At 36.3% G+C, this 20,950-nt stretch overlaps 1 protein-coding gene across 2 annotated transcripts in view; it reads right to left on the bottom strand.

The window, feature by feature from the left end:
- LOC106667523 overlaps positions 1 to 20,950 on the bottom strand; it is a 65,750-nt gene that overhangs the window by 12,673 nt on the left and 32,127 nt on the right. The gene's annotated exons all lie outside the window — the stretch shown is intronic.

Genomic DNA, 20,950 nt, shown 5'->3' with positions numbered 1-20,950 from the left:
TTTTTTGAATATAAAATTATTAACTTAAAAGTGGCAGCGTTAGTAAGCAATAGTTTTAACGATTATTCCAGTAACTAAGCAGATTTAGACAGTGCATGTTTTCATTCCTGCTTAATTAGACCGTATAGTCTAATAAAATGTCTGGAAAACAAGAGGTCCTGTACAAAAATCCTCGGCTGTACATATTTCGATCGTCAACCTGTCAATAAAAAAACTATTGTTTAAATTATCGACTAATAGGACAAGTACGCAATGTTATTAGACTATTAATCAAAATCATCATAGTAATAATATCATCTGCTTGGTTCGAAGGTGATCGATCAATTACGCCCAGCATCCGTCAGTATCCTATTACAGAGATTAAGTAGGATGTTTATAATATAGCAAACGGTTCGCAAACGATATATTTGCAATATATGGTTAAAATATATTTGCAACCGTTCGACGTTTCCTATAGTTTGTGGCTTTTTATCTTCACTTCAGTAATAGGAATTGTTTCAAAATCGATTCAGAACAATGATGATTTTATTGTTATTGGAAAAATAGTTTTAACTACATTTGGCTTGGTTTTTGTTTTAACAGGACAGAAGACGTTCTAATGAAATATTAATATGATACTTATCAGTTTTAACCGATTAAAAACACAATTTGTAAAATAATAGCCAAATTGATGAACTATATCACTGTACAAAACAACGTTTAATAAGTATATCTGAAACTAATTGTGAATTGAAATTATCGTATTTTTGCTTTTACTTATAATAGCGTAATATACTTTTATTCGCTTCAAAGTATTACACTTGAAATCGAAGTTAAAAGAAGAATAAATATAAATAAGTTTACATAATAAAATTTATATAATAAATAAGTTTAGAAACAACTTGGTCGGTCTCACAGTTTCAATAAAACACAGTGACCTTTTTTTACTCAAATACTGGAATTATTATCATTTTTATTTTTTGTTATTTACTTGATATTTTTAAAGAAAAATATAAGATATAATACAAAATTAAATTAAGCTAAAAAAATTTATCAAAAATGTTGCTTTGTAAAACAATGAAGAAAATTATTATTTTTTTGTGTAAGGTTGAGACGAAAAAGTTAGTGTCACGAGCTGGATTCGAACCCACGACCTTCCGCCCAACCGCCGCTGCTCCAACCACTTGAGCTATCGTGACTTCGATATCAACTCTCCAATTCAACCTACCTTTCTAATTTTACGTCATTTCAACTAATGCCTTACATAAAAAGATTAATTAATTGAAAGAAATTATTTGATCAATCGGACCACCAAATATAATGGATTTAATAAGTAAAACGAAGCATATCTTCACTAAAAGCTCTCCATGGCCACTTCGTATGTCGCGAGCATCGAATGCTGATTACACGACATTTGAAAAATGGCAAAAAGGAGGAAAAATTAAAGGAAGGTATAGATGGGGAGTTGTTGTCCGTGTGGATCGAAGTCACGATAGGTCAAGTAGTTAGAGCAGCGGCGTATTGAGCCGAAGGTCGTGGGTTCGAATCCCGCTCGTGACAATAGTTTTTTCATTTCAACCAAAACCTTACATAAAAATATTAATTTATGTTATTTGGTCAATCGGACCACGAAATATAATGGATTTAATGAAGAAAATGTTCAATTCAGTACGGAGTAACCTCCTCTTGCGTTGATCACATCTTGCATTCGGCATCGATTTTATGAGGTTTTGAATGTAGGGCTGTGGAACATACATCTTCAAAATATCAGCTATTAGGGAACCCTCGATGAAATCAAGTTTGTGCGACCTTCCATAGAAACACAACCACCTCCATAACTTCTCCGAAGTGAAGACGTGCGAGTATATATCGCTCTTCTGTTCTTCTTCAGACCCTCTCTCGGTCGTGAGATCTCAAACAAAACATTGACTCATCCGCAAATAGGATTTTAGTCCAATCTTGCTCAGACCAAATGATGTGATTTCTTGCGAAATGTAACCGAGCTGTTCTGTCCCTTGTCTTAAGTTCTGAACCAGTTTCAGGCCTAATCCACTTTCTGAAAGTCTTCACTTTACAGTGCATAAACTGACATTAACATTTCGAAGTTGTTGAAGTCATTGCTTGATCTAGACAGCGGTAGAATGTCGATTTCGGAGTACATGTTTGACAAAGAGGCCAGGAAAACCTCAAAGATCTATGGTTTTTGAAAAGGCGACACCAACTTACTTATCACATGAAAACAACAAGTATTCTTTGGTTGAGTAAGTATTTTATTAATCGAACCATTATTCATAATTTTATTTTATGGTGAAGTAAACTCTGTTTTTTTTAATAAGTTGTTGAGTCCCAGTCAATGTTACGGCTGTCTTAACAAGAAAGCTTTGAGTGATTTCTCTCAAAAGGTCTGCATAAAGTTTGCCATTCGCAGTATTCTCAAAGTTAGGACTGTTCATTCCATCACAAAATTCAACACCATATCACTGTTTACCTAGTAATGATGTTGATAATCAACCTCACGGCATTAATCTGCAATGGCTTATGGCAATTTCCATTTCTTCGAAATGTACGCTAGGTGTAATTATATTGTTTATCTAATAATAACGTTATTAGATATGATGAACCACTGTTCTCTGCTGCAGATATCTAATGAACTTTTGTAAGCATGCTATTTAATTATTCTTGATCTTTGCACCCACTGACATCATCAGAGATGAAAGTTTCAGTTTGGCTTACAAATGCATGAACGGCATAATTTTTACGATGCAGGTGTATTGGTTTTTGGCTCCTCAGGATTAAAATCTGATTGGCAAAATCTCTTCTCTAAAATTGCAATTTCCTTACTTTCTAATATTTCACAGTTTACTACTTTTATTAGAATCGATGAAAACTGAATGTTCGATTGCCTCATAATTTGCACGAGTAAATAATATTTCATATATTTTTGTGTGCCAAATAGTGAAACAGATGGTCCGAAAACTAGGTTCATTCACAGGTTGAAAGGGAACCCTCGAGGAAGGTCAAGTTTATGGGATCCGTAGAAAAACCTGCCCATTGAATTGAAGCCCGTTCCAAGTAGTGTCCAACTATCCTAGCTATGTGGGGCCTGGCACTGTCATGCATTAAAATAAAACCATTGCCAATTAATCGCACATAAGGAACAACTTCTGAAAACACATCGTCAATCTATCATGCAGCTGTTAGGGAACCCTCGATGAAAATGAAGTTTGTCCTTCTTTAGAAATGCCTGTCTAAACCATACACCACCTCCTCCATAGCTTTTCTGAAGTGAAAATGTTGCGGGGATGTATCGCTCTCCTGTTCTTTTCAAAACCCTCTCTCGGCATCCAGATCTCAAACAAAACTCGACCAATCCGAAAACAAGATTTTAGCCCAGTGTTTAGTTGTGATTCTGCTGAGCTGTTCCTGTGCGTTGTAAGAAGTTCTGGACCAAAGGCAGGCCTTTTTGCACGTAATCTACCTTGTGAAAGTCTTTGCCTTACAGTGCAATGACTATTAACATTTGTAACTTGTTGAAGTCATTGCTTGATCTGAACGCAGGTAGAATGTCGATTTCAGAGTATATTCGAAACAATAAAACGATCATCTCTGAGATGTGGCACAATGGTGACCTGATCCATGCCTTCTTGGTAGCGCTACCTCTAGTATCCTGGTAGCGATGGAAGACCCTTCGGACAGTTGTGCTGGGAACGTTAAGCACCCTGGTCACATACGCTTGACTTCTTCCAACGCCCAACAATGCTATGATTCTAGCCGAATTTGTATCACTTAAAATCATCACTCACAAATTTGAAACTTAAACATGGCGCAACTTATATATATATAACTTATATATGTAGAAAGAGAGAGAGAGAGAGGGAGAGAGAGAGAGAGAGAGAGAGAGAACTAAAACAAAAGGATTCCTGATTTTCAGCCAATGTTTTTATGCAGTCGTTTCATTTCATCCTTTAACCTTTCGCGAAAAAAGCCACGAGTTGTTTCATTTCTTCGGTTAGTGAATAATTGAAAGCAACGTTTGATTTAACTTTCAACGTTCCGCCCTAGATTAAAAGCCCGTCCCTTTTGCTTTTCGAGTGAAAATATTTGACCTCGTTAATATAGTATTGTATGCGGTTTAAATACGTAAATACGTTTAAATAACTTCGAACATACAAAAAAAGTGTATCTACCTCAATCGTGGAGTTGGTTTACTGAACCTTTCGGTTTTTATGCATTTTGTCTTTACTATTTTTCCTTCCATAGATGGTACACAGGGTGGTCCCATACTTTCCGGGCAGGCTTTGTGATCTTAGAAAATTAACTTAAACTTTCCTTTAAAACAGGTTCTTTTTCATCTAAATTAATTAAATTCATCTAAATATCTCATAAACCAAGTGACGACAAAATTGTGATGGAGAATTAAATATCCTCGAAAATCCTCGAAGAGGGTAAAATTTCGCTAGTGGATTTGGGACGCCCCTCGGCCGGCGCGGCAAGAGTCTTTTTGGGCAGACATTAAAATAGGTAAAAATTAGTTTTTTTATTATAGAATTGATTACTTTTGGTATTAGCTGTTTATGACTGTTTTCCTCTCCATGTGTCAAGCCTAGAAAGTTTTTAAGGAAAAATTTATTATCTGCTAATTTTATTCAAAATGTAATAGTTATTTGCAAAAGTTTTTAAGGAAATTTAATATCTACTAATTTTGGTTCAGCTACTTTTTTTTAGAAAATGTTAATAGTTTCTGAGTTATTTGCAAAAATGGAAATAAATAACCATAGTATTGATTACTTTTTGGTATTAGCTGTTTATGACTGTTTTCCTCTCCATGTGCCAAGCCTAGAAAGTTTTTAAGGAAATTTAATATTTACTAATTTTACTACAGCAACTTTTTTTTAGAAAACGTTAATAGTTTCTAAGTTATTTGCAAAAATGGAAATAAATAACCATAGTATTGATTACTTTTTTGGTATTAGCTGTTTATGACTGTTTTCCTCTCCATGTGCCAAGCCTAGAAAGTTTTTAAGGAAATTTAATATTTACTAATTTTACTACAGCAACTTTTTTTAGAAAACATTAATAGTTTCTGAGTTATTTGCAAAAATGGAAATAAATAACCGTGTTTTTTTGGCTATAAAATTAAACAAAGCGTTTTTGACTCCGGAACTTATGCAGTAACGTTCCGGCCATCATTTTGATCTTAAAGTTATTGAAATGGTGTGGCACGAAGTATCTACGAACAGGTACGGTTCGTAGATACATTCGTGACGCACCATTTCAAAAATGTAGGACCTCATACACGATCCTGCAGGCATGTCAGTTACGCCTGAACATTCTGCCGGATGGGCGATTGAGTTTTCATTTCACCGGCCGCCTGGTCAGGCATAAATGACACGCCGGCCGAATCGTGTATGGTGCCCTGATCAAAATTCTTGCCTATATGCATAACGTTTCACGCCAAATTTATACAAAAAATTGTTCACTTAGAGAAAATGAAAAAAATCAATATGAACAAGAACAAATTTCGGTATTAGTATTAGTAGTACTACTGTAGTTTGGAACAATAGAGTAGAGGTCATATAAACGCCCGGGGTTCCTGCGTCACCGACTGAAGCTTCTAAAATTTCCTCCCGTCGTTTTCACGAATACCCTTCTTTATTAGCAATTAATTTAAAAGTTGAACGGAAATTGATGGAGTTGTCAATAAACGCCAGTTGTTGGAAATGTACATTTTTTCCCCGTGACGAGCGAAACGGAGTGGTACGCTTCATTAAACGGACCGGATTGGCTTAAAAAGCCTGGAAGGTAAGACACCGTGTTCAATAGGCGTTTTTTTCATTGCCATTTGAGGGTGAAGCCGAGTTATATCGGTGTTAGGCCACCCCATGGGGAGCCTCGCATAAATCTAATATTAGACCAAGAACCTATTGGATTAAAGGTTCATTTTTGCGTCTCTTGTAATCCGGAGAGGGGAATAACGTGATCGAATTTGTCCACACGATCCAGACAATGGAAATTGTCACATCCACGGTTCCGTCTGATCAGACAAACCGGTTTAACTTTAATACTCCGAATAGATTTGTCACCGGTTGGCACTTCTTCGACACCAGCAATTCTCACAACTAAAACATCAAAAGTCGGTGGGCGCAACGGTTTATGCGTTGACACGGTGCTCATCACTGTTAGGTAAAGGTCCCGGGTTCGAATCCAGCGCCCCTGCATTCGAATCCGACGTACTTCAATATGACGTACCTAGGTAGCAATGGCTTTTTCAAAAACACCGCCACCCTAACGTGACCTCTGCTATTGCGAACCCCCGTACGAAAAATTTAAAAAAAAATCAAAACATCTCATTTTTCTCTTTTATATCTATAAATGCCCTTATGGGAAAATTTATTCTAACGTCTAAGAAATACAGTTAAAATTAAGTAACTAATAAACATATAAACAAGAATTGAATTCGTAAATAACTCAAAAGGAAAAAATTATAGAAAAGACCTCTGTAATATTGTTCGATAAACATATTTTCTTCTAATTATTGTGATTTTTGTCTAACATTTAATGATTTTGAAAGCAATCGAGATAGTTAATTAAGAAGTAAATTAATACGAAAATATATATATAAAAAAAAATATAATTCGAAAAAATATAATTTTTAATTCATTTTAGTGGTCAATTGACCGGTTACAACTTTCAATTAATTATTCTTTCCATGTAAGGTCTTGGTTGAGATAAAAAGGTAAGTGTCTCGAGCGGGATTCGAACCCGAAGGTCGTGGGTTCGAATACCGCTCGTGACACTACATTTTTATCTCAACCAAGACCTCACATGAAAAGAATAATTAATTGAATAATTTCTAAGTTAAGTAGGTTTTTAACGAAGTAAAGGTCAAATTGAGATGTCTCTTTTAATGAGAGGTCACGATAGCTCAAGTGGTAGAGTAGCGGCATATCTAACCGAAGGTCGTGGGTTCGAATCCCGCTCGTGACACTGACATTTTCATCTCAACTAAAAACATTAACTAATTGAAAGATATTAATTGGTCAAGCGGACCACGAAAACTAGTGAATTTAATGTTATTTATTTTTCATTTTATTTTAATTGTTTTTGGTCTCTGTGTGTGTGTGTGTGTGTGTGTGTGTGTGTGTGTGTGTGTGTGTGTGTGTGTGTAATATCACCCCATTGAAAATGGGAAACTGCAGAATAAGAGGAAACGTACAAAAACCTTTTAAACCTGCTTCGGCATGCCTAGCGCTTACTTTTGTCAAGAGCATTGTGGCAAAAAATGGAGGATAAAAGGTCCCACATCTGAAAAAAGACGCTCCAGGTAGAAATAGACTACTTAATTAATAATAACAGGAATGTCGTCAAGGGTTAATTGCTGTAATGGACCCGCAAGCTACCTTGATGAAACTCCATGTGTAGCATTAAAATAAATAGAGGAGAAAAAAGGCTCCTATTTTAACATAATCAATTTGAAAATTTTAATTAATACATTGCTAGGCAAAGACGAAAACAATTGGATATGCGTAAATTGTACATTATAACTGAACGATTTGCTACATCACATTATTTATTACACAGTTCTTTAAAGCGTCTAGAAGAAATATGGAAATATCTGAAACAATTGCCTAACAAATGAACAAGTTTTACGTAACAAATCAATCTAGTTAAATAAAATTTAAAACATTCTATCAACTAAAAATATTTCTTTGGACTTCTTACATGCATTTATCAACAGAAATAGTTTTTGAAGAAGAAAACAGGTATAAATATTTCTCAAATTCAGCTATTTCTCGACATATTGCATCAATGCATTCTGCAATCATTGATACATAAAGGGTTAAACAAAACATTTACGTTTTCATAGTTAATTGGCTGAGTTACTTCATTCAATCAATTAATTATTCTTTCTAAGGTATTGGTTGAGATAAAAAAGTCAGTGTCACGAACGGGATTTGAACCCACGACCTTTGGTTAAATAAGCTGCTGTCTACCACTTGAGCTTTCGTGACTTCGATCCTCTCGGAAACCAACTCTCCATCTCAACCTACAACCGTTCTAATTTTTCCCTCTTTTTGCCCTTTTCCAATATTGTGTAATCAGTTTGGATTCTCAGCGACTTATGAAGTGGCCATGGGGAGCTGTTTCGTGAGGTGATATTTCTTTTCCTTTTTAAATATTAATCCATTTACTTTTTCGCAGTCAATTGACTAAGTTACTTCTTTCAATCAATTAATTATTCTTTCTACGGTCTTGGTTGAGATAAAAAAGTCAGCGTCACGAGCGGGATTCGAACCCACGACCTTCGGCTTAATACGCCGCTACTCTACCACTTGAGCGATCGGACTTCGATCCGCTCGGGCACTAACTCTCCATCTCAACCTACAACCGTTCGAATTTTCCCTCTTTTTGCCATTTAACTACCGCCCTGGCAGCTTTAACATTAACCTATGATCGTAAATATTTTAAGAATAAACTGAAATCAATTTTCACATAATATGTAATGAGAAGTGATGGATGGTAAAAGCGTTTTGACAGGACAAACCTTTCTGGGGGTCCTCCTCTGAACAAAACCCAAAAGAAAGCCCGCCTACTAACTTAAACGAAACTATGTATAAAAGTAAAGTGCTCTAATATGAGCAATACTACATTTAACTTTGAACTTTTAACCTAAGTTTAACTGTCAAATATGCAGTTAATGCTTGGAAAAAGGTATACAATCAACAATACGAAGTACGGGCTTTTGTTGCCTTAAATAAAAATTACCAAACGATAAGTAGCGATTATTTAATTGCAATAATTTATTATTTTATAATAATTTATATTAAGAAAAACCCGGTTACTAATGATAAAAAGCGTTCTTTGGGTAAAAACATCTCCCAGCTCCTCTTTTCTTGCTTTAAAGAACGGATTCGTAATCTCTTCGTGTGGACTATGTTCCACTGAAACGGAAAATCCTCTTGCGGAAGAATTCGCCAATAACTAGACACCATTTTAACTGGAAATCCACACAGCAAATGGTTTTTATGTTCAGTTACAGTAACACTAATATTGCAAAAGGGTGGGTAAAAACTAAAATAAACACATATATAAACCATTTTTTTCCAGTTAAATATTGCGAACGTCGGCTTATATTTATCAAAATAAAGGCGCTTGTTTATTCAGTGACAACAGAATTTTTCAACATAACTATGTACTGAATAGTGAAAAGGTAATAAGCCTTAAAATATGGCTAGTCGAGTGATAAAAAAAAAGTAAATAATATACAGTCAACAGGGTGATTAATAATTTGTCAGACCGATAGGCCAGTCCCCATTTTCTGGAACGATTCCATATTTTTATGTTTATTCCATTTTATTTGAAAACCCTTCTTTTTACGCCCGTACTTCTTTTTCTAGGCCTTGAAATTTATAAGCACCGAATAAATTATGTATAATTTGATATTACCTAATTTTAATTTGTTTATTTATATATATAGCCCCTAATTCAACATAGATAAACTATAAAATTATACATAAAATAATTAACATATTAGAAATACATAAATATTTATACATACATGTACATCGTAAAATGTTGTATATATATTTGTACATAATATTACATAAAATATTGGGTTGTCCGGAAAATAATGCAGGATTTTAAGTTTTCATTAAAAAAAATCTATATAAAATATTCTGTTTACGTTTACAGGATTACTCATTTGTATGAATGTCAACACTTATTAATCCTCTTCCAAATGATATTGTTTGTTTACCTCTGTAGCATTCCGCTACTTGGAAATAATTCAGTCATCCTTATAATGTCAAAGCGAGAATTTCGTACTTTTTTCTTTTACGAGTTTAAACTCGGCCGAAGCGGAGCCCAAACGGCTAGAAACATTAACCAAGTCTGGGGCGAGGGTTGTGTTAATGAGTGCACTGTGCAAAGGTGGTTTAAAAAATTTCGGGAGGGAGATTTCAGCCTTGAAGATGAAGAAGGTCGTGGAAGGCCTTCCTCTCTTAATGATGATGTTCTGCGATCAGTGGTGGAAGAAAACCCCAAAACAACTGTTCGAGAACTTGCAGAGCAACTCAAAGTCAGTAAAACGACCGTCGCTGACCACCTCAAGGCGATTGGAAAAGTGAAAAAACTCGAAAATTGGGTTCCACACTCATTAAACGATCGCCAAAAAATCAGCGCTTTGATGTTTGTGCATCACTTCTTTGTCGAAACAAAAATGACCCATTTCTGGCCAGAATTGTTACATGTGACGAAAAGTGGATTCTCTACGATAACACTAGACGTTCTGGACAGTGGCTCGACAAAGGAGAAGCTCCAAAGCCCCCAACTCATCAAAAAAAGGTAATGGTTACGGTATGGTGGGCTTCATTTGGTTTAATACACTACAGCTTCTTAAATCCTGGCGAAACCATCAATGCTGAATCATACTGTAACCAAATTAATACCATGCATCAGAAATTGGCAGTAATGAAGCCCTCTTTGGTCAATCGGAAAGGGCCCATTTTGTTGCATGACAACGCTCGACCACATGTGTCACGTGTAACGTCACAAAAATTATTGGAGCTTGGCTATGAAACTTTGCCTCACCCACCCTACTCTCCGGACCTCTCGCCTACTGACTACCATTTTTTTAGACACCTGGACCACTACTTACAACACATAATATTCAAAAATCAAACGGAACTGGAAAATGCATTTATTGACTTTATCAATTCTAAAAATTCTGAATTCTACTCAGACGGAATTAATAAGTTACCAACACGTTGGGAGAAATGTATTGAGAGTATGGGAAATTATTTTGATTAAAGAACATTGCTTTAAAGTAACTAGTTTCTTTTTTTTTGTTTAATACCAAAATCCTGCATTATTTTCCGGACAACCCAATATATAAAGGAAGCAAATTATTTTACAATCTTTCAATTAATTAAGGTTTTTAGTTGAGATAAAAAAGTCAGTGGCACGAGCGGGATTCGAACTCACGATCTTCGGCTAGATTCGCTGCTGCTCTACCACTTGGATCCACTCGGACACCAACTTCCCATCGCAACCCCACCTTCCGAATTTTCCCTCCTCCCGGCCATTTTTCCGCCAGTTAGTGTCCTAGTGGATCGAGGTCACGATAGCTCAAGTGGTAGAACAGTGGCGTATCTAGCCAAAGATCGTGGGTTCGAATCCCGCTCGTGACACTGACTTTTTTATCTCAACTAAAAACTTTAATTAATTGAAAGATATTAATTGTTCAAGCGGACCACGAAAACCAGTGAATTTATTTTACAATATTATACAACTTTTTTAAAAATGCTCTAAATATTTTAACTTAACTATTTTTTTTATTCCATCCCTTTTATTTTATGTTTAACTCTTTTTAAATGAGTAAGAATACTTTTAAATAAATCTATATTTAGTATATTTCCTGTTCACTGAATTCTATTAATGATAGCGTGGATCAGGGAGGGATGTTGAATAATGATAAATGACGAGTTTTATATTTAGGGACTTTGTACTTTATATAGGAAAGTAGTTCAGGACATGAGATCAAGTTAGTAATAATTTGTAGGAAAAACACAGTCAAACGTAGTTTTCGTTGCCTCTAGATATCAATGTTCAGGACAGACATTATGAGATCATAGTGGCAATCAAAATTACGGATAAAAACCAGTTACAGTACCTAAGAATGTGATAGTGAACCGTTTCGATACTGACGATTTGAGAGGAGTAGTGAGGAGACCAGAGAATGTAAGAAAATTCACGAATTACTCGAACAAAGAGAGGTAGTTCAATTAATTAAGGTTTTTATTTGAGATAAAAAAGTCAGTGTCATGAGCGGGATTCGAACCCACGACCTTCGGCTTGATATGCCGCTACTCTACCACTTGAGATATCGTTACTTCGTGCCAAAGGTCGTGGGTTCGAATCCCGCTCGTGGCACTGACTTTTTTTTATTTCAACTAAAAACCTTAATTAAGTGAATGATATTAATTGGTCAAGCGGACCACGAAAAATAGTGAATTGAAAGAGAGGTAGTTTGAGTACGAGTGAGTAGTTTTGAGTGAGAAGTTTCAATATTTATATATTTTTAAATGATTTAGAACAGCGAATTAAAACCATGGTGTTTTTTGTGGTTTACATCAAATTTTAGATATATTGAAGGATAATTGATATCGATGTGAATACCTGAATCTTTATTTATATCAACTTTAGTAAAGATTTCTTTATTAATTGAGAAGATGAAGGTTAAATCAGTAGATCTTTTTATTCTAAAATGGGAATAAGACTGCATTTTGAGATATTAAGCGAAAGATCCTTAAAAGAGCAGCATGTTGTCTAAGATTATTCGGAAATCGTGAGATGCGGTCTGGTGTGATGTATGTTTCAGAAAAACATTTTCTTTATCTTACCAACGTTTCGATCTTTATTGAGATCATCTTCAGGGCTCAAAGTGTTTTTCTTCCGCGTAATTATGCCATTCTTATGTCGAATTGAGAGTGCCCACGTAACCCCAGACCGCATCTCACGATTTCCGAATAATCACCGACTAACGGTCACTAATCACCACACATGTCGTCTAAGGTTGTCCTGAAGACTTGATTACAACTTGATTTAATGGTCTTAAAGTTTAAGATCATCAGCAAAGAGTAGAAATTTATTATTAGAAAAAGAGAAGAAACTAAAGTTGACCAAGATTAGAGCCTTGAACCCTGAAGATGTATGAAATTTGAAAGAGCCATTATAATAATTTGATACCTGTGTAATTATATAAAAAGATAACCATGCCAATGGATTTCCACCAATACCATAAAATTAAAGTTTAGAGAGAAGAATATGTTAACAGTGTCAGAGGCTTTATAGAACAGAGTGATGTTGAAAGATTCAAATATATAGTTTTGAAGGGTTAACAAATTAGATGTAACTTATTTTTACATTATTACTCATGTTGCTCAGGAATAATAACAATAATGACAAGAGGATAAATCTTATCATCGATAATTCACTCGAATAATTTAAATATTGGGCACATTGTGGTTATAAGTCTATAATTTGTTACAACTGATTTGTTACAATTTTTAAATCTAGATTTAGCAAGCTTTGTTTTCCGGACATCCGGACCTAGACTTAAAGCGTTATTGAATATAATATATAGCGTTATTTAAGGAGTGGGGGAACGATGAGGGAAAATTTCACTACAGTTGACAAAATCCGCTGTGTACCATCAATCTCTTTCCCAAAAGAGAGAGGCGTAATTATTTATACCTTAACACTTTTACAGATTAGCCGACAAATTTTTATCACTCATTACTATCTGCAGAACGCAGGGCTGAAGAAGACTCGATGAGTCAACGATCTAACAATATACTGATTGATGATTAGTTTGTGCCTCTCACCTTTCCCATTAATTTTCAAGGGGTCTTCTTGTTTCATCACGGAGTCCTATGGACTTGTATTGTATTCCTTTCCTCGTTAAAAAATAAGTATTTATATATTGTTATATATTTTATATTTATATGTTATTTTTAATTATAAATAAGTGATTACTGTAAGGCCCCACGACGCTTCCCAACCTATATGCCCAGCGGACCTAAAACTATTAATTTCAAATTCTGTAAAAAGAGAATGGGAAAACCGCTGGGCTCGTAGAAATAGAGATAACCCTGCTAAACTGTGGCAGGTTAAGAAAGAAGTCGGTCCCTGGTCCACGGAGAAAAGTTCGAAAAGGGAAAAGGCCATACTGGCAAGACTTCGCATAGGTCATACAAGAATAACGCACGGGCACCTTCTAACTGGAAAACGACCGCGTAGGTGCCCGTTATTCAAGGATAGAATAACGGTCGAGCACCTTTTCAATTGTAGAAAGCTTGATGTATATAGACAAAATTTTGGCATATCATCGGACCTGTGGTAGTCTTAGGGCACGGCAGTAGGCACAGATCGCTTCCGGTACCTCATGGCTATAGGGATTTTTAAATGTATATAGTTGTTTTTTTTATGTGTGTTTGTGTTGTGTCTGTGTTGATTTTATGTTAATTTATTGGAATGAATGTAATTTATTAGCATGAAAGGAAGGGGTGATTTATTCCGCCCCGAGGAATATCGAGTAGTGTGGGGTGAGTGTGTGACGTCTGAGAGTAAAAGTAAGTTATTAGCGAGAATGGAGTGGGTTCATCCCCGCCCGAGGAATATCGATTAATCTAGGGGAGTGAATGTGACCAGACATCTGTTTCTTCGAGTGTTATGTTTTTTTTTAAATTTATTGTAATAAATGTAATTTATTAGCGTGAAAGGAAGGGGTTACTTATAACCACGCCCCGAGGAATATCGAGTAGTGTGGGGTGAGTGTATGATGTCTGGAGAGTAAAAGTAAGTTATTAGCGAGAATGGAGTGGGTTTATCCCCGCCCCCAGGAATGTCGAGTACTCTGGGGTGTGTGTATGACGTCTGGAGAGTAAAAGTAATTTATTAGCGTGAAAGGAAGGGGTTGCCTATAACTCCGCCCCGAGGAATATCGATTACTCTGGGGTGTGTGTATGACGTCTCTAGAGTAAAAGTAATTTATTAGCGTGAAAGGAAGGGGTTGCCTATAGCCCCGCCCCGAGGAATATCGAGTACTCTGGGGGAGTAAAACATAATGTCTGGCCACATTTACTCCCCCAGAGTACTCGATATTCCTATTTATATATGTGTGTGTGTGTGTGTGTGTGTGTGTGTGTGTGTGTGTGTGTGTGTGTGTGTGTGTATTGTATGTTTTGTTTCTATTCTGTTTTTGACAACCTGAGATACAAACGAGAAGCCAGCATTCTCGGATATCAACGTGGTATATATTTGAAATCAGAGAGTCAGTAACCAGGTCAAGACGCTCAAATGGCTGCAGTTTAAAACAAAATACGCGCGAAAGATGAGAACGAGAAGGAAAACACGCAGAGAGCTGGCGATGTTCTCAGCTGTTTGTCGGCCCATAAACTTCCCGCTTTATACTGATTTGTAATTTTTAGTACATTGTTTAATTTCTGCTTTCATCCAAACTAGCATTCGAAGCTACAGAAAAATCTTATAAAACAGAGGGGTGAAAATACAAATTTTCTAAATATTATTTCTATTTTTTCTAAGACAACCACTCGGGGTTACTTGTTAATGAGGACCTGCCTGTTGAGGCCGGTGGACACCCAAAAAGGACATCGAAATGGTTTCTTTGTCACCAAGCAATTCGTACAGAGGCCGACATCTCTTGTTCAAGCGTGCCGTTTTGTGCTTCTCATAGTACAACAATATGTAATGACTGTGGTTACACCTCATGTTAGGCACAGAGGCTGAAGCCGTCATATATTCTTGCGTTATTCGCGTGCGTCCAATCCTAAGTCTTGCTAGTTAACTTGCTGCTTCAACACTTCTTATCCTGATGGTCTAGTTGAAATGGTCTTTTTTTTAACATTTCTTAATTTATTTTCTCTGATATTGAGCCATTCACGTTGCCATTTTTCTTGGCCGGCGCAACGGAATGCGACGGACGTTTTTGTGACAAAAATTCCACCGAACCGAACAAGCCACATATACAGCGGAAATGAACGGAATGACTTTGTTTGGATGTGCAGTTGATACCGTGACTCAGTTGATCGTGTACGGTACAATGGAACAACTTTTCATATTGTGTATTTACAAGGCAATGGCGAATCAGAAAAGAAATAGAGAACATTGAATTCATTCATTGAATATGAAAAGGGTAGCACTTGGTCAATTACACTGTCTATATTGGGAACTTCGACGCTATCCTGTCAAGTTCTTCCAACACTATGGGATGACTATAGAACTCCCACAATAAATTGGTCCAAGTCCATCCTAGATCAGCTTCACTTGCAGTTTGCGTGTCCGACTGCCTATCACTTCCGTTGAACGCTTGTCCGTCGTCAGTGTGGCGCACCCCATCTACTTGGCACTGTTTTGATCAGTTTAGACAGAATATTTCGTCGACGGTCGCTGGTGCACCAACAGAGCTCGACGGAGCCATTACGACGGAAATTTCCGTTACGGAATTTCTGTTCAGTCTGTCCCTGGCTGCAGCGGGACAACTTCCGTCGCATTCCGTCTAGTGTGGCCATTCTGGAGCCACATGAGCAACATAATCGTCTTGGGGAACCTCACATATTGTGTGGACACTTTATTTCTGGATATCTAGCAATGCCCTAGTATCCACATGACAGTTATTTATACATATTTGGAATAAAAATCCTTTAAGGCGGAATAAATTCAATGCAGGAAGCGGTTCGGTTTAAAAAGAAATGGTCCTTTTTGTATGACATAAAGTTTCCGAAATGATAAATAATAATAAATTCACAAAAATCTGTCATGATGGCCCCCTCACTGTTCCAGCTTCAAAAATCGTTTTGATCCATCTCCAATCTACATGATGGACAAAGCAAAAACAATGACTCACAATGTACGAAATAAAGGTACAATAAAAATATATTTCCAAACAATATTATACTAGTAAATATGTTTAGGGAAGATAAAAGGGCTGAGCATGTAAAAGCGAAAAAAGAGGGACATGGAAACAGAATATATTGAGGAATCCAATAGATGTGTAGACTTTTTCCAATGCTTTTTATTCACAAGCTACTTTGTGTCCATTTCGAGCTGTAAAACAGAGAACTGATCTGTGATATTTGTTATAACACGAGGGCCTTTCTTTTCTTTACGCCGTGTTTATCATTGTTTAATTGTGTGAGTAAGAAAAATATTAAAATTTTGAACCGTACCCAAGGCCAATGAAAATGGTTAAAAACTCTTTGTTTTACATATTCTTAAAGTTATTATTTCATCGCGTATTTTGATTGGCGCGATTCACCTCACAGAAAATTATCACGATCGATTAACCATACCGACAAGCATAAACTGCTATACGATATACGAAAACGACCAAAAATGAACGTACTTGAAAACTTAGAAATATGCAAACATAACACACTTAACCCCCCAAAAAAATAATCTAACGGAAATATATAAAAAATTTGATATAAAAGGAATTTGATTAATTTTACAAAAATCACACAGACACAACAGTGAAGATGATAAAAGGTCAAAACATGTCTGACAGACCAAATCAGAAAGGATAGGCAGGCCACAATAACCGGTAAACGACTAACTTACAACAACCATAATGCTATGAAAAAATGTGTTTAGAAAATAAATATAGCACAATAGTTGCTGAAACGTTGATAAAACCAAAAAAAAAATTTACTTTCTCTCTTACGCCCTCTCTCTCTCCACATATTCCCATCCCGAGAATTCACCACGTCGCCTAAAACGACGATGGCCCCGAGACTTCCTTGCCCCTTAATCTATTAAAATGAGTGCCAGCACTGGTTGGCTTCTCATGGCATGCGTCCTCCGGGTGCAGCGCTGGCATCAGTGTTAGTGCTGTGACCGAGCGGTGAACAATTTACATTGTGTTTACATTTGTATTATGTACAAGTATGTATAGGCTACGAATAAATAAATAAATTTTAAAAAAAAACTTTCTCTTTTGACCTAAAAAACAAAACCGACACCATAAAAGGCAAAAAACTTGCTGGATAGAACATTTGGCTTACATATTAAATCCATTATATTTAGTGGTCTATTGACCAAATTACTTCTTTCGATTAATTGATCTTTTTATGTAAGGTTTCGGTAGAAATGAAAAATAGCAAAAAGGAGGGAAAATTCGAAAGGTTGTAAGTTGAGATGGGGATTGATGTCCGAATAGATCGAAGTCGCGATAGCACAAGTGGTTAGAGCAGCGGCGTATTGAGCCGAAGATCTGAGTTCGAATCCCGCTCGTGACACTGACTTTTTTTATATCAACTAAAAACCTTAATTAATTGAAAGATTGTAAAATAATTTACTTCCTTTATATATTTTATGTAATGTTATGTATAAATGTATGTACAACATTTTACAACCCACGGCCTTCGGCTGAATAGCCGCTGCTCTAACCATTCCAGCTGTCAAGACGATCCACTCGGACACCAACTCCTCAGCTCAACCAGCCGAAAGTCGTGGGTTCGAATTCCGCTCATGACACTAACTTTTTCATATCAACCAAGACCTCAGATAAAAAGAATAGTCCAAATACTAATCATAAACACCCACTTCAAAGACGCCCTTATGATTTTCTTATCTACTACTCTAACCACTTGACCTATCGTGACAAGTAACGGCATATTGAGTTGAAGGGTTGTGGGTTCGAATCCCGCTTATGACACTAACTTTTTCATTTCGATCAAGACTTCATCATAAACACCCATTTAAAAAAAGCCCTTATGATTTTCTTAGCTACTACTGTAACCACTTGACCTATCGTGACAAGTAACGGCATATTGAGCTGAAGAGTTGTGGGTTCGAATCCCGCTTATGACACTAACTTTTTCATTTCGATCAAGACTTCATCATAAACACCCACTTAAAAAACGCCTTTATGGTTTTCTTAGCTACTACTCTAACCATTTGACCTACAAGTAACGGCGTATTGAGCCGAAGCGTCGTGGGTTCGAATCCAGATTGTGACACTAAGATGATAGGCAGGTATGATATACATAATACGAGTTGATAACAGAGTGATAAGTTAACATTAACTCAGCTGTGTAAAAATTATAATAAAAATATTCGTTAAGTTCGAATAAACTTATTATTTATGACGGTCGTTTCCTTAAAACTGCAAGCGGTGACGATTAAGCTTTCCAAAAGGAAATCGTCGACTGTCTGACTCTAACTTAGTACATAAATATATTGCTTCTACGCTGGTGTACTCTTCCGAATTGCCAGCATATTCATGGTCTGAGATCCGGCTTCAGTCCTGATATCAAAAGTTGCCACATACGCTACTGCCTGCCGTCGAGCAAATATGCAAACATAAGTTTACTGCTAACATCTTCGAGCAGTGGAGAAGATAATAATAGTTATATATTAATAACACTTCACCTGGAATAAATAAACATTCAAAGCTGTAACTCAATCAGAAGAATATATCAATATTCTTCTGCTAAAAAATTATACCGAAGAGTACATACCAATATTCTTTTGGAAAAAAAAATTGCCGTGATCGTATCAGAATGTGTCAGGATATGATTGATATATATTCATTTCAACATAATAACTTAATAAATCATCAATAAAAATGTACTTTTTAAACATGGCAACGATTAATGAAATTACGCCTTCAAAACATTTTTTTAAGGCATAGACGGTGTTTAGTGGGGTCAAGGAGCGCGCAATTTTCCTCTGCATGTTGTTCTTTCTGTTCGTTTGTTTTTTCTTTTACCACTTTGACAGTCTAAGGTAAGCACTAAAATTTAATGTTACATCACCTCAATAGTATTGGCCCCGCAACCTCCTTTCTGAGAAATAATGGAGTTTTATTGGTTAAATTAACTAGAGGAATATTTTTTTTCACCTATACATGTTTGTATACTATGCAAATATGTACACATGATAAATATATGACACAGCACAACACTAGCACTAATGCACTAAAGTGCTGGCACCGGTAGACATCGCTGACACTCAGGGTGTATGATTAGAGGTCAAGGAGGTTCCGAGGCCACCGTCGGTTGAGGCGACGTAGTGGCTTGTCAGGATGGGAATGAGTGGAGAGGGCTCGAGCAGTACGGTTAGGATGATTCGAAAGGTTGGTTTGGAAGGTTTGGAATCTGGACTGGCTTAGTTCGTTGGCAAAAAGAATGTTGAGGTCTTTGTGGATAGTGAGGTTAGTGACATAACAAGGTGTTTTGACAATTTGTCAAAGGACTTTCGATTGGAAGGACTGGATGCGCTGGATATTGGAAGGCTTGGCAGTACCCCACAGTTCCACTCCGTATGTCCATACTGGTCTTAGTAAAGTCTTGTACAGTGTTAGCTTTCTCTTAGTTGTCAAAGTCGATTTCGGTCTTCGAAGTCTTCGTAGTAGTCAAAGTCTTGTATTAATTGTTGTTTTTTAAGTCTTGCGTAGGGATTCCACGTCAGTCTGTTGTCGAGATATAGTCCTAGGTATTTAAATTGAGTGGAAACTGTTAGCTCTCGGTTGTTGATGTACAATAGTGGGCAAGACTGCTTTTTCAGCGTAAAAGTACATGCATTTTTCTTCGTTCAGTCTTGTCCTCCATTTTTACACCAGTCTTCGCTTATCTCAAGGTGTTCAGTGTTCCTGAATGTTGGAGGTAGCTTGGACAGGATTCGAGTTAGAGGATTGCGGTGTCGTCCGCGTAGGTGGTGATAAAAGTGTCAGGATGTATTGATAGGTGAACAATATAAATGGTATATAGGAGAAGACTAAGGATACTACCTTGCAGTACACCGGCCTGTATCTGTTTGACTTCCGAGAATTCATTTCCGGACCTCACTCTGAAACAGCGATCAGTTACGTAGGATTTGAATGAAAGGTAATAATGAGAGGGTAGGAAGTGCTTAAGTTTAAAAAGTATGCCTGGATGGCAGACCCTGTCGAAAAACTGTGCTACGTCTAAGAACGCGCCCAGGCAATACAGGGAGAAAAATATTGATTAGTTGTAAGTATATCTATGCAAGCTTAAATTACGTGTGTAATGAGTAATTTGCAGATTATAATAGAATGGTTTTTTTTAAATACTAAAAACCGACGAGAGCTGCAAGTTATGAAAAGAGATTAAAAATCCAACATTTATTTCGCTGAGTCAGTGACCTGAAACATGAAAACAAAACAATAGGATGGCAGAATCAGGCTTAAACTTCAAGAGAAAGAAAATAAACGCAAAAAGTTGTATTCTCTCTGGTGATAACCACAGATTTTTGTCCGCCCAGAAATGAATCCAATACTACGTAAGACAATTTAGGAGAAATATCTATCATTCTACCTATTGTACAAGTATTAAGCAGGTTTTAAAAAATCTAGAATACCAATTATTAATTAAATAATTGTTTTAAATAGGTCGTTAAAAAAGTATATAATATTTCAAAAGTATAAAAT

This window comes from Cimex lectularius, unplaced genomic scaffold (genome assembly GCF_000648675.2).
Source record: "Cimex lectularius strain Harlan isolate CLEC.00 unplaced genomic scaffold, Clec_2.1 scaffold171, whole genome shotgun sequence".
Classification (NCBI taxonomy): domain Eukaryota; kingdom Metazoa; phylum Arthropoda; class Insecta; order Hemiptera; family Cimicidae; genus Cimex; species Cimex lectularius.
This window is presented reverse-complemented; position numbering and strand designations above follow the sequence as displayed.